Source organism: Rattus norvegicus, chromosome 20 (assembly GCF_021556685.1).
Source record: "Rattus norvegicus strain SHRSP/BbbUtx chromosome 20, alternate assembly SHRSP_T2T, whole genome shotgun sequence".
Classification (NCBI taxonomy): Eukaryota; Metazoa; Chordata; class Mammalia; order Rodentia; family Muridae; genus Rattus; species Rattus norvegicus.
The window spans coordinates 56,469,282-56,481,742 of NC_141553.1; the positions used below are offsets into that span (position 1 = coordinate 56,469,282).

Below are 12,461 nucleotides of genomic sequence, written 5' to 3' on the forward strand. Positions count from 1 at the left end.
TGAGACACCTAAGAATATTTTTTCTTTTTGTTGTTGAGAATTTCAGGTTTCCTGGTAGGAAATTGATGTCATTGTCTTAACACACCTTACCCCCTCACCACCACCCCAAAAAAATAGACTTCATGGTTTCTCATCCATTCATCTTTTTACCACTGAGGTCCACATCAGACTCTTCAAGCCCACCAAACAAGGCTTCCTCTCTGGCCCAGATCTAAAGCTATAGACGATTCTGAGGGTTTTGTTTGATTGATTGTTTTTGAGACAGTGTCTCATTATAACCCAGGCTGGCCGCAAATTCTGTATCTAGCTGAGGTTGACCCCCAACTTCTAATCCTCCTGCCTAGTTCACCATTGCTGGGATGGAGTCCAGCAGCTCTTTACCCACTGAACTTTGTCCTCAGCCCATGTTGTCTTTTGTTTATTCTAAATCTTACTTTTCACATTCACTATAACGCTACATGGCACACATAGGGGTTCTTGCTATCTGTGAGATTATTTAACCACATGAACAATATGAGATCCAAGAACACACCTTAGTGAAGAGGCAGTCTTTACCTCTACCGGAGGATTCTTAAAAAGACTACAGTGAAAATGAAGGACCCAATGGGATGTTCACATGGAGTCACATGATTTGGGCCAACATGGCTTTTCAGAAGCCTAGACGCCAGGTAAATTCGGGGTGGCTCTTTTTCTCTGGATCTGAAAGTGTGAGCGTCTCTGGAGCAGATTTTTTTCTGGTACCGGTCTTTGGGAATGGACAGAAATTCTGGTATATCTGTGGAGAGAGGGGTAGATGGGGATGGGGCGCAGCGCATCAGGGAAAGCAGTAGGGTGATGCTGTTGACAGAGATGGCAGGTGAGAAAATGCCAATCTTCTGCTTGGTGGCTTCCTGAGTGGCTAATTCTAATTCTTGCACTTCATCCATCATCATTTACTGGTCTGTGCATGGCTCTCTGTGTCAATCATCCACAGAGGAGGAGTGCTGATTGCATACGTATCTGTTGGTTTGTTCATGCATGTTTTTCTCATATTCCTGACCATCATCCATTGTCATATTCTACCACTCTTCAACCCACTCAAAGGCCTGTCTGTGTTCAATCTGCAAGATGTCTCAGACCACCTTGTGCATAAATTGTTCCACTAGGGTCTGAAGGCTTTACACCTTGAACATGACAATTACCAGCTTGTAGGATCACATGATAGGTTGATGGTTGTCTTGTCAGCCTTCTCTTAGCTGCCCTCGGCCTGTCTTCCCAGACTTGAAGTATTTAGGATCCTCGGATTCTTCGTAGTCTGGAATTTCATCACAGGCGATATCTATAAAACACACTTCTCCCTTGAGGTCTTGGCTTCACTGTCAAAAATACCGTTGTTATTTCCCTTGTCTTCATACTTGGTTTCTATGTGGATGGAGAATTTCGGAAGGAAGGAACAAGTGTATTCTGTGATGATGCATGGGTTCCACACCTTCTCAGTCACATAAAATATTTTGGGAATAACAGCTCTGGCCCAACTAGGCCATTTGCTGTTGAGATACACTCTCTTCTCAGTGAAATGCCCATTGCATGGTGAGGGTTCTCAAAGAGCTCACTCTGCATGACCTTTACTCCTTCTCCCCGGTCACCGTGCTCATGGTTGATCATACACAGCAGTCCGATTTTGTAGTCCTCAACAGTGAACCGCATGCAGATTTGCAATTTGTTCATTAGCCTGTTCCTGCCGGCCACGGACTCTGGGAAGGAAGGGGTATCCCAACAGATGAGCAAGGCTAACACCCAGGGGAGGTGTAAAGACACTGGGAACCAGGGAACAAAGCAGCCACAGGAGCCTCAGCTCCTAACTTACACACTGCTGTCTTAACAGTCCCTTAATAAATATTGTCTCCTAAATATGAATGCGATTAGCATTACATTCAGGAGAAAACTAAATCTTATAAGTTGCCTGTTTCTAATGTAATAAGTTGCCTGTTTCTAATGTTTTGCTTTAAGACAACACCTAGTAAATGGAAAAATGAGAAGATAGGATGTGTGCATTATTACATTGAGAAGAACAGATAGTATGCTTGATCTTCGTCAAAAGGCCAGGAAGTAATGGCATGGGTATTCTATGCTAAGTCATCATCGTTAGCCTTGTAGAATTTCTTAAACTATAGACTAAGTATTTTAGTCTTGTTTGTTGATACAGTGTGTACATGCATAATATAGTTTACATTTTAAAGGTACAATCCTATTATCAGTGTCATCTGTCCTTAAAATTTGTACAATTATATAATCTTCATCCAAAACGACAAGCAAAACAAATCTATGCCCTATTCCCACAAAATCTATTTTTATTGCCTCTGTTTGATTTCTCCCTCTCCTCCTGTTACCAGACAACACTGATTTGATTCTGCCCTGGTGGGTTCTGTTTTTAAGGTGTCATATAAATCAGTCATCTAATACATAGTTATTTCAAACTAGCTTTCACCCAACATGATTGCTGTCTTAGATAAAAACAAATCACTACATGTTTCTATAGTCCACTTCCCAGTGTGCCTGAGAATTGTTCAATTTTATGGATAGACTATAGTTTGTACATCCATCCTCCAGCTGAAGAACACTTGAGTCATCCCAAATTTGACTGTTACAAAGACATTATAGCTATTATTACATACTTTTTGATGCTTTTTCTTGAACGAATTGTCTAAAATTTGGAATGCTGGGAATACAGTAAGCATCTATTCCACCTCACAAGCAATGTCCTAGTGTTTTTCACAGTGATTGCGGTATTTTGAATCTGGGATCAGCAGTGTACTAGAAGTCAAACTGCAGGGTTAAAGTTGTAGCTCACAGGTATGTTGTGTGCCTTTGCTCGACAGACAGCACCCAAACAGAGAGATGTCTCAACTGTTCTATTTTTGATAACACTTACTACTGCCACATTTCCTGTTTGCATTTTATCTGTTCTAGTGACCATATAACTATAAATTTGTGGTACATTAATAAGAAATAAAATATTATTTAATATTATCAATATTTCTTTGTGAAATATATATTTAAATATATTATCATTTTGGAAACAAATTGTTTGTTCTTACTATTGCCTTGAATAGTTCTTTTCATATTTTAGATACTAATCTATTAGAAAAAATGGATTTGAAAGTCTTTTTACCCATTCCATTGCTCGTTGTTTGATTGGAACAAGATTTGTGTGGCCATACATGAAAGCAAGAAGTTTCTAGGACTCACACTTTTCGGATTACCATACCAGGACCCATCAGAGCTTTGCCTGCTCAGACGTGCCTACCCTGAAGAGTCAGGAAAATAACGGCATTAGCTTTGAGAGGGCCTTGCTGGACATGAGAGTTTTTTAACTTATAACTTCTAGGATTTGGGCTTTGGGGATTTCATAAATGTGGGATGTATTTATTTGTTTAGATGCAAAGCAGCTTGTTATAATTTGAGGATGTAAAACTGATTTGAAATGATAGCTTATGACTTTTTGACAACAATCAATCACTAGTTTTGATTTAAATATTTATGAGGCATATAAAGAAATATCGAAGTCTGAACACTCATATATACCAGAACTCAGAAAACAGCAAACCATTCAAAGGAATTCACTAAACATTAAATGCAACTAAATCTCTAGCAATAATGATGGCCTCTAATTAGCCAGTTGAATTCAATTATTTGTCAATGAAGATTTCAGTATAGAGGAAAGGTAAAATTTAAAGTAGAGTACTTGTAAGGTTATACTACATTAGAAAAATACAAGAGCCCATGAAGGCAATATAAAAGGCAAATGAAGAACTAGAAAAACAAAGTCACACCCACTGGAAAGAGATCCCTCCAGTAGTAGCACTTGGAAACATGGTGGGACCTGGGGAATAGAATGCTACCACATGCCACAAAAGAAACAAGAAAAACGTTAATGTACACAGGGCTTATGTAGATTGATTGATGTACAAGGTATCAGAATTTCTTAAAAGGGAAAGAGGATCCAGCCTGAAACATACCTTAAGTACTTTCTGATTTTAGATTCTATGAGTAAGATAAAAAAATACAGCAGAGAGGAATGGATGAGGCAAAATGAACAATACAAACATTAGTGTAACAAGCTGGGCTTACACATAAAGAAGTGAGAGATGACGCAGGACTAAATGTTTTCAAGAATAATCAATGTACCCACCCAAAAAAAGAAAGGAAGGAAGGAAGGAAGGAAGGAAGGAAGGAAGGAAGGAAGGCAGGCTGGCTTCTAAGATTTAACCAACAAAAGAAAAAGAAAGAAAAGAAAAAATGTGAATCTTTTGCCAGGAAAAAAAAGCAGAGGGGTTTAGCACTACTATCTTAAAAAAATAAAAAATCCTAACTGGTGATTGGGGGCGTAGTTCAGTGGTAGTGAGTTGACCTAAAATGTACGAAGCTATGGAACTGAAAAAACTAACTTGAAATTGCAGAGAAAAGCCTAACAGAGTCTGTGAATTAGCCTGCAATGTCATCACAGGCCTAGTTTTCATGATGAGCACTTCAATATGTCGTGTCAATTTTTTTTATGTTCTTTAAAAGCAAAATACTCAAGGAAGGACACTTATCCAACGCACAATTATTTAAAACACTATGACTATAAATAATACAAAGAGAAAAACTAACATTTATCAAATGTCTGCGATACTCCTGGTCATCTCATTCAACTTTCCCAACACTTTTAAGTCAATATTGTTACTCATATCTTAAAAGTACAGGAACTAGGGAAGAGTTTTATAATCGACTTTGAATTACAACTGCAAGCCGGAAAAGGGGCCTGAAAGGCCCATGTTTTCTGCTCCTCTACTATAACAAAATATATGATGGGCATATGACAATTATTACATTATTTCTAGAAATCTGGCCTAGGAATAAGGGCATACAGCATAAAATGTGTAAGATTTTAATGTATATTTGAATTATTCTAGATAGTATGTTGCTAAATGAAGGTAAGGGAGAAAATAGACTATTTAAAATATGGAATTAGGAAGAAATGGTGCTGTTGACAGTAGTCACCACACAGAGTATGAAAATCTCAATGGTCCATTTAATGATTTTTTTTATATTTGATTTGGCTACATGTGTGCATGTATACCATATACAAGCCTGATTTCTAAGGAGGTCCAAAGAAGCCATTAGATCATCAGGAAGTAGCTTGTAGACAGTTGTGGTGAGCCATCATGTGGGTGATGGAAACTGATCCTGGTTCCTCTGCAGGAATAAGCAATTTTAATTGCTGAGCTATCTCTCCAGTCTCAAAGTCCCATTTGAGAAGATTATGAGACAGCAATATTGCTTCCTGGGTAAACATGTTTATCTTTATGCCTGTTGGCACCAGTTTAATTCTTTAGAACCCAAAGGGTGGAAAGCTAAAACCTACTCCCAAAGCTTTCCTCTTATGTTTGCACACACACACAAATAAATGAATGAGTAGATGAATGGATTAATGAATAAGAAATAAACAAGTTTATCAGCATGGAAAATAGTAATCCTTAAAACTTGGCATAAACCATTTAAGTGGATGATCATATGCTGACTCATCATTTTTGTGTCTTAAAAATTATTTCAGGGCCAGACAACAGTGAGACGGGGAATAGCTATGCCTTCACACAACTACAATATAATAACAAATACAATGGCTTTCCTCCTGCATGGTGCCACCCTGCTGTGGGCACTGCAGTACATATAACAAAACCCTGAATCTTCTTAAAATACCAAGCAATGGAGTCATATTAGGTGGTTGACACCAAGAGTCTGACTCCAGAATTCTTTTTTTTTTTTTTTTTTTTTTTGTGGAGAGGAAAGGATTTATTTGGTTTATCCACATCCTAGTCAATCACTGAAGGAAGTCAGGACAGGAAGTGGGCAGGGACCTTGAGGCAGGAGCTGGTGCAAAGATCATGGAGGAGTGCAGCTTACTGACTTGCTCCTCATGTCTCCTCAGGCTGCTGTTTTTATACAACTCAGGACCAATGGCCCAGCAACGGTCCCACTGACAACGGAGTGGCCCCTCCCCATCAGTCACTAATTAAGAAAAGGTCCTACAGTCTTGCCTGCAGCTTGATCTTATGGAAGCACTTTCTTTTTTTTTTTCAGTTTTTTTTTTATTTATTTAATACTTAATAATAATTCTTTGGTTTCCGGGCAAACATCCCCCTCCCCCCTCCCCTTCCTTATGGGTGTTCCCCTCCCAACCCTCCCCCCATTGACGCACTCCCCCAAAGAGTCTAGTTCACTGGGGGTTCAGTCTTAGCAGGACCCAGGGCTTCCCCTTCCACTGGTGATCTTACTAGGATATTCATTGCTACCTATGAGGTCAGAGTCTAGGGTCAGTCCATGTATAGTCTTTAGGTAGTGGCTTAGTCCCTGGAAGCTCTGGTTGCTTAGCATTGTTGTACATATGGGGTCTCGAGCCCCTTCAAGCTCTTCCAGTTCTTTCTCTGATTCCTTCAACGGGGGTCCTATTCTCAGTTCAGTGGTTTGCTGCTGGCATTCGCCTCTGTATTTGCTGTATTCTGGCTGTGTCTCTCAGGAGCGATCTACATCCGGCTCCTGTCGGTCTGCACTTCTTTGCTTCATCCATCTTGTCTAATTGGGTGGCTGTATATGTATGGGCCACATGTGGGGCAGGCTCTGAATGGGAGTTCCTTCAGTCTCTTTTTAATCTTTGCCTCTCTCTTCCCTGCCGAGGGTATTCTTGTTCCCCTTTTAGAGAAGGAGTGAAGCATTCACATTTTGATCATCCGTCTTGAGTTTCATTTGTTCTAGGCATCTAGGGTAATTCAAGCATTTGGGCTAATAGCCACTTATCAATGAGTGCATACCATGTATGTCTTTCTGTGATTGGGTTAGCTCACTCAGGATGATATTTTCCAGTTCCAAACATTTGCCTACGAATTTCATAAAGCCGTTGTTTTTGATAGCTGAGTAATATTCCATTGTGTAGATATACCACATTTTCTGTATCCATTCCTCTGTTGAAGGGCATCTGGGTTCTTTCCAGCTTCTGGCTATTATAAATAAGGCTGTGATGAACATAGTGGAGCACGTGTCTTTTTTATATGTTGGGGCATCTTTTGGGTATATGCCCAAGAGAGGTATAGCTGGATCCTCAGGTAGTTCAATGTCCAATTTTCTGAGGAACCTCCAGACTGATTTCCAGAATGGTTGTACCAGTCTGCAATCCCACCAACAATGGAGGAGTGTTCCTCTTTCTCCGTATCCTCGCCAGCATCTGCTGTCACCTGAGTTTTTGATCTTAGCCATTCTCACTGGTGTGAGGTGAAATCTCAGGGTTGTTTTGATTTGCATTTCCCTTATGACTAAAGATGTTGAACATTTCTTTAGGTGTTTCTCAGCCATTCGGCATTCCTCAGCTGTGAATTCTTTGTTTAGCTCTGAACCCCATTTTTTTTTATTTATTTTTATTTTTTTTTTATTAACTTGAGTATTTCTTATATACATTTCAAGTGTTATTCCCTTTCCCGGTTTCCGGGCAAAATCCCCCTCCCCCCTCCCCTTCCTTATGGGTGTTCCCCTCCCAACCCTCCCCCCATTGCCGCCCTCCCCCCATAGTCTAGTTCACTGGGGGTTCAGTCTTAGCAGGACCCAGGGCTTCCCCTTGCACTTGAACCCCATTTTTTAATAGGGTTATTTGTTTCCCTGCGGTCTAACTTCTTGAGTTCTTTGTATATTTTGGATATAAGGCCTGTATCTGTTGTAGGATTGGTAAAGATCTTTTCCCAATCTGTTGGTTGCCGATTTGTCCTAACCAGTGTCCTTTGCCTTACAGAAGCTTTGCAGTTTTATGAGATCTCATTTGTCGATTCTTGATCTTAGAGCATAAGCCATTGGTGTTTTGTTCAGGAAATTTTTTCCAGTGCCCATGTGTTTCAGATGCTTCCCTAGTTTTTCTTCTATTAGTTTGAGTGTATCAGGTTTGATGTGGAGGTCCTTGATCCACTTGGACTTAAGCTTTGTACAGGGTGATAAGCATGGATCGATCTGCATTCTTCTACATGTTGACCTCCAGTTGAACCAGCACCATTTGCTGAAAATGCTATCTTTTTTCCATTGGATGGTTTTGGCTCCTTTGTCAAAAATCAAGTGACCATAGGTGTGTGGGTTCATTTCTGGGTCTTCAATTCTATTCCATTGGTCTATCTATCTGTCTCTGTACCAATACCATGCAGTTTTTATCACTATTGCTCTGTAATACTGCTTGAGTTCAGGGATAGTGATTCCCCCTGAAGTCCTTTGACTCCAGAATTCTTAATATGAGCTATTGTACTACACTGAGAGAGTTGGGCTTTAACATATAACTTTGAGTGGCATACACATTCATTCCATAAGAATATCCAGGTTGTGGCAATTGAGATGGCTCAGCGTACACAGCACTTGCTTTTCATAAAATATCTGGGTTTGTTTTCCAGTTCCCAAACACAGTAACTCACAACTACAGGCAACAACAGTTCCATAGTATCCAATGTCCTCTTTCTGCCTCTTCAGAAAACTCTTGATCCACATAGATTCATGCAGGCCCATTAAATTTGAAATAGACCTTTTTTGTAGAAGAATTTATAAGTCAAGAGTTAATATTTTAAATAGAAATGTGTTCTAGAATAAAACGTTAACTAAGGCCATTAGGACAAATGCAGGGTATGTCCCAAGCCATTTCTAGACTTAATTATTTAGTATTTCTAGTAATTCTGTAACTTATCATCCAATAGATTCATTTTCACAATAATTGAATTTAGACTTGATACTTGTGACTAGTAATCTCAACAAAATAAAAACTGGACTACAGTCTTGCATTGCAGTATGGAGAGTAAGGTTCAGAAGATTACACTGTGACAACTGAGTCAGGGTCTGTCAGTGGTGCTCCCTCCAATGGCATCAAACAAGTTAATGACACACATGAATGCCTTAATGTTTACTTCGGGGACAAACATTCAGAGGCTATCTCTGAGAAAAACCATGCTTATAATTCTTTATATGTGGCAAAATTCCAAACGTAAGGTTTGGGCAGGAAATTTCTTGAAATATGATGTTTATAGTTTTAGCAACTCCTTTTACCTAATATCATCGATAAAGGAGTGGCTAGACACTTTAAAGGAAGCAAAGAGGTCTATCCTGTACACACAGCTCTGTCAACTGGTAAAAGCATCTTATTATAGTGAGATTTTTCCCCTCCATTGCTTATTATACTCATTTCTTACCTAGAGAATCATCTTCTGAGAGGATGCCCAAGCTCAAGCCCCATCATCCTTTGCCTCCGTTCAGTATGCTTAGAAGGTCAAGTACATCGTTAATAATGCCATGTGCTGCTTTGAGCAGCTGGAAAGAATTAGAACTGTTTGCTCAGCTGATGATTAAAAAGCTGGACTCAGAATAGACAACACCAAAGTGAGGGGAGCATTCCAAAAGTCCTAGAATTTCTATGAGGACTTCCTAGTGGATGCACTTTAAAAACATTTTCATTACAAATATACCTCCGATTATGGCAGGAGCCTTTCCACTGTCAGTTACCTGGTCTGACACTCTTCTTACTCTTCTATCTCCACATGCATAGAATATCACCAAGAGTCTTATAAAAACAATAGTTAAACAATATCACTTTCTTTAAAACCTTGGAATATTTTTCATTTTCACACTAAATAAAAGCCTTTGTGAAAGCCCATGAACCTCTGCATGCTACAACTCCCATTTAGCCTGCTAATCCTGTCCCCTGACTCTTACTTATTCAATTCACTCTACTTAAGGTGCAATGATCTCCCTTCTGGTGTCTGAACTTTCTGGGTGCACTCTACCTTAAGACTTCTGGATTTTGCATTTACTGACACCGTTGACTAGTTCACTGTGCTTCGGATAATTGTATAGTTATTTCATGAACTTCAAGTACTTACCTGACCCACAAATTGTATCCTGGTCTTCTTGTTTAATTTTGCAACAACCCCCTTCTTTTCACCTGACACTCTTAACTACTTTTGAAATTTTCTACTGTATTTTTTATTAACTAGTAGGTTTGATGAAAAATTAAAATATTTGACAGTTTTATACCTGTATGCAATATAGTGTAAGCTTACTGTTATCCTCTCATATCTCCCTCGCTTTCCTGGAACCCCTTCTCTTCTTTCTAACCAGTCTTCCTCTTACTTTCATACCTTATTATTTTTTCACATAGCCATAGCTTCTGTAAGCTCATGAGTATCTCACAGATGTTTTATCCAGAAGATAGCACTGTAGGACTCCTACTTATCTCCCAACTCTGACAATCTTTACATCACCATTTCCATGATGCTCCTTGAGTCTCAGAAAAGGTGGTATAGTTACCTCATTTACACCTGAGCGCTCAAAAGTCATTTGAGTCTTAGAATTTTGAATAAAATTTTTGAGTAAAAAAAACATCTTATTTTTTCTGTTAAACTCAACCCTGGAAGACAGTGAAATGGCTAAAGGTACCTGTTGCCAAACCTATGTAACCTGAGTTCAATTTCTGGAACTCATATGGTAGAAGGAGGAAACCAATCCCTGCAACTTGTTCTGGTATCTCCATGTATACTATGTCAAAGATAGAGAGAGACACAGGATGGATGGATAGATAGATAGATAGATAGATAGATAGATAGATAGATAGATAGATAGACAGACAGACAGACAGACAGAGGAAAAGTCTGAAATAAAATACAGACTCCAACATGAAAAGTAATAATGTCCTTGGTATGTTCACTATTAACTCTGTTCCTCAGAGATCGGACCTCTCCTGCCAGCCTTTGGTTGGCTGATTTATATCATTTTCTTGCAGACCCGTACATGTTCATTTTGTATCTAAAAGGAGCTGATCCTTCTGAAATGAGCTGGTGCAGTATTGCATTTTTTTGCCTTGCTTTACATTAACCCTCCAAAATCTCAAAGTTTCCAGAAATATATTTTTTAACAATCATTTTGCTCATTTACATCTCAAATGATATCTCCCTTCCAAGTTATCCCTCCACAAACTCTCCATCCCTTTCCATTCCTCCCTCCCCTTTTGCCTCTATGCTACTCCACCCACTCACCCTTTCCTGCCACATCCCTCTAGCATTCCCCTAGGCTGGGGCACTGAGCCTCTACAGAATCAAGGGTTTCCCCTTCAATTGATGTCAGAAAAAGCCATCCTCTACTACAAATATATTTGAAGTAATGGCTCCCTCCATGTGTACTCTTTGATTGATGATTTAGTGCCTGGGAACTCTCGGTAGTCCAGTTAATTGCTATTGTTTTTCCTATGGGATTGCAATCCTCTTCAGCTCCTTCAGTTCTTACCATAGTTCTTTCAATGGGGTCCCCAGGATCAGTATGATGCTTGGCTCTGAGTATCTGCATCTACATTGGTCAGGTGCTGGTAGAACCTCTCAGGACACAGCCATACCAGGCTCCTGTCAGCAAGCACTTCTTGGCATCAGGAATCCTGTAGGGGGTTAGTGTCTGCAGATGGGATGGATCCCTAGTTGAGGTGGTCTCTGGGTGGCCTTTCCTTCAGTCTCTGTTCTATTTTTTTGTCCCTGTCTTTAGACAGGAACATTTCTGGATTAACAATTTTGAGGTGGGTAGGTGGCCCCATCACTCAACTGGGGGCCATGCCTATCTACTGGAGGTGGTCTCTACAGGTTCTATCTCTACTTTGTTAGGTATTTTGGCTAAAGTTGTCACTATTGGGTTCTGGGAGCCTCTCACTTCCCTGGAGTCTGGGACTTTCTAGTGGTTACCACCAGTTCCCTATCCCCCCACTGCTAAATGTTTCTATTCAATTTTCTGACCCTGTGTACTTCTTTCCTGTCCCTTCCAACCATAGTTGCTGCCCTTCCTTTTCCCTCCCCTTCATCTATCCTTCTTAGGTTCTCCCTTTCCTCTACCTCCTGTGATTATTTTGTTCCATGTTCTATGTAGGATCAAAGCACTTTGGTTGTCCTTCTTCTTAAACTTCATATGGTCTGTGGGTTGTATCATGGGTATTCCGAGCTTTTGGGCTAATATCCACTTATCAGTGAGTAATACTGTGTATGTTCTTTTGTGTCTGGGTTACCTCACTCAGGATGATGTTTTCTTGTTCCATCCATTTGTAGCCTTCCTCTATTCCAAAAATAAATAGACTAAGAAAGCAATTAGGGAACTGATACCCTTCACAAGAGCCACAAAAAATATAAAATATCTTGGTGGGACTCTAACCAAGCAAATGAAAGATCTGAATGACAAGAACTTCAAGACTCTGAAGAAAGAAATCAAAGAAGAGCTGAGAAGATGGAAAGACCTCTCATGCTTGTGGATCAGCAGGACTAACATAATAAAAATAGACATCTAACCAAAATCTACAGATTCAATGCAATCCCCATCAAAATTCCAACTCAATTCTTCACAGAGTTAGAAAGAACAATTCTCAAATCCATCTGCAATAACAAAAAACCCAGAATAGTGAA

The 12,461-nt window shown here is 39.6% G+C and overlaps 1 pseudogene; it reads right to left on the reverse strand.

Annotated features, from left to right (window-relative positions):
- Positions 1 to 612: 612 nt before the first annotated feature.
- Pitpnc1-ps1 (phosphatidylinositol transfer protein, cytoplasmic 1, pseudogene 1) lies at positions 613 to 1,707 on the reverse strand (annotated as a pseudogene).
- Positions 1,708 to 12,461: the final 10,754 nt, after the last annotated feature.